Source organism: Montipora foliosa, chromosome 6 (genome assembly GCF_036669935.1).
Source record: "Montipora foliosa isolate CH-2021 chromosome 6, ASM3666993v2, whole genome shotgun sequence".
NCBI classification, from domain to species: Eukaryota; Metazoa; Cnidaria; class Anthozoa; order Scleractinia; family Acroporidae; genus Montipora; species Montipora foliosa.
The window spans coordinates 39,555,795-39,558,294 of NC_090874.1; positions in this window are offsets into that span (position 1 = coordinate 39,555,795).

Genomic DNA, 2,500 nt, shown 5'->3' on the forward strand with positions numbered 1-2,500 from the left:
GTCAGCCCAGAAGCCAATGTTTCTCGCTTCTCTTTTATTTGTTATTCTTCAGAGACTGGAATACTGTATTTCAATACCACACAATTCAGTGCCTTCTGATTTTCTGTAGCACGTACCACAGGCAACCCAGTGTATGCTTCACAGAAGCATCTCCTTTTTTTTTTTCCGTGTCGGTAAAAGTCTTGCCTATCACTCCCCTGGTAAGTGTTGTCTTTGTGTATAGAGCCTTCTGGGCGTATTTTCTTAGGATCGAGAGGGTAGTGGAACTGCGTAGATTTCTCTGGTGGGCACAGTAGAATCATTAACTTAGCCTACAATGGCGTCGAAAGTCATGCAACGCGAATGGTGTTTTAGTGGATCCTTAAACAAAATATACCCTTATGAAGCTCAATAATGGAAAGTCAGTTGGATAAACTAGGCATGAATCTCAAAAGCGACGAGTACTGGACCTCGACAACAACCTATCGCCCGTCGAGACGAAATCAAAGTGAGCAGTATTTACCTGAAGTACATGGTAATTTGACACAATTGAGTTTCTTGTCTTCACGCACGCAATCAAATAGGAAGAGGTTTTCGCCTCTAAGAGCAAATATGTTGTTTGTTTCAATCAAATTTTCGCTGGAAAAGGATTCTGTGGTATTTTCTGCCTTTGTGAATTATATGTTGTGTATTGAATTTTCGAGCTTAAGGTTCAAATGTGATATGGGAGAAGTTTTTTAGGATTGCTCTGTAAGCAGAAAGGGTTCACAGGCCTGTTGGAAGCGTGCTTGAGTTTCAACAAAATGAGGCCCAAAATCAGTGAAAACTTGAGATGAATAATAAAGTAGCTGCTATTTCCAAAATGATGGAATTACCTGGTGATAAATAACGTCGTACTCGTCTTGGAGAGTAAATTTTGACTTTGCATAAACAAGAGTTGGGCGATTGTGATCTTTGTTTTGACTTCGCTCATTTCATTGTCAAACTTTATAACACTTGACAGAAAAAGAAACTTACAAAAACCCGGTATCTTGCCATCATTTGACACAGATGCTTCACTGTTTGGCGAGTAAACATGCCGCGGTAGCTTAATCACGGCGCCCGCTGAATTCCGGCCATGTCACTTTCGATTTTGCAATTTACTTGAACGTAGCAAAAATCTCTCAAAATGTTTGTCGCTGATCGTAACTTTTTATATTCTATAGATCGTTTTCACGTGACGTCATCACCTTCCAAAATCTAAAACTAAAGATCCACCAAAGTTTTTATCCTCATCAGGCATAAGAGGCGGCATATCTATATCTGTTGACAATTTCACAGCTCAATAGCGTGCTTCGTTTGGAAACCAGAGTATTTTGAATTTCCGGATTATGTAGGTGCGTGACACAAAGCTACGATCAAGTTTGTTGAAAAATATATACTTATCTCATGATTTTGAGCCCTTTTAAAAGTTAGAGCATTAGGAAAAGTGCTTATGTAAATGCTTGTTTTTTCAGTAGTGATAATCAGTCGCCTAGATAGCCAAAGTCAGTTCCAGATGTTTACACTATTTTCCGGCCGCCGGCCACCAATATGGCGTTTTCATACTGGGCTCTGTAAATTTCTGCGAAACATTTCGACGAATATCTGAAGTTTGGGGAAACGCAGAGGCCTAAAACTTGGACAAGTGTCTTATTTCTTTATCTTCTATAAGATAACAATTTCTTAGCGTTTTGCACTGGATAGTTTTTGATTTATTTTTTTTATTGCGTGACAGTGAAAACGATCTATATTCAAGGTTCAAAATTAATGTTGTTTTCATGTCGTAAATATTTTATTCTCGATCGACCGTCCGAGAAACTTCCTTCTGCTCTTTCTGAAAACTGTGTATCAATATTTATTTGCTTTTTCATCAATATTTGTTTTGCATAAAGCACGCTAACAGAATCTGTACCTTGCTGAGTTCGCATTTGTTAGCGTTAATAGTATTTTCGGTCAGATGTTTCTTTTTTTTATGAGGGATTTATTGTTTTGGTCTCCCATCCCAACACTAACCCCGCGAAACAGGGCTTGACTTCAGTGAAGTTTAGTATTACAAAGTTTTCGGATGCTCATAGGGCACACTTGTGGTGAAAAGAAGTTGTGAAGGAACTTGAAAATTATCAACATGTCAGCCCAGAAGCCAATGTTTCTCGCTTCTCTTTTATTTGTTATTCTTCAGAGACTGGAATGCTGTATTTCAATACTACACAATTCAGTGCCTTCTGATTTTCTGTAGCACGTACCACAGGCAAGCCAGTGTATGCTTCACAGAAGCATCTAGTTGCATTTATTTTATACTCAACTCTGCACGGCCTTCAGGTAAAAAAAAAGTGGAAATGTGACAGTGAAGAATTATTTGAAAGAAAGCTCGTTGTCTATTCTATGCTTTATTATTCACGGAAAAGGTTCTTCAGAAAAGGGTTTGATCCTGAACTGTGAGACTGAAATTAATTTAATTGCATATAGGTTCAGTGACACGGATTGTGTTTCTTGTTTGCAC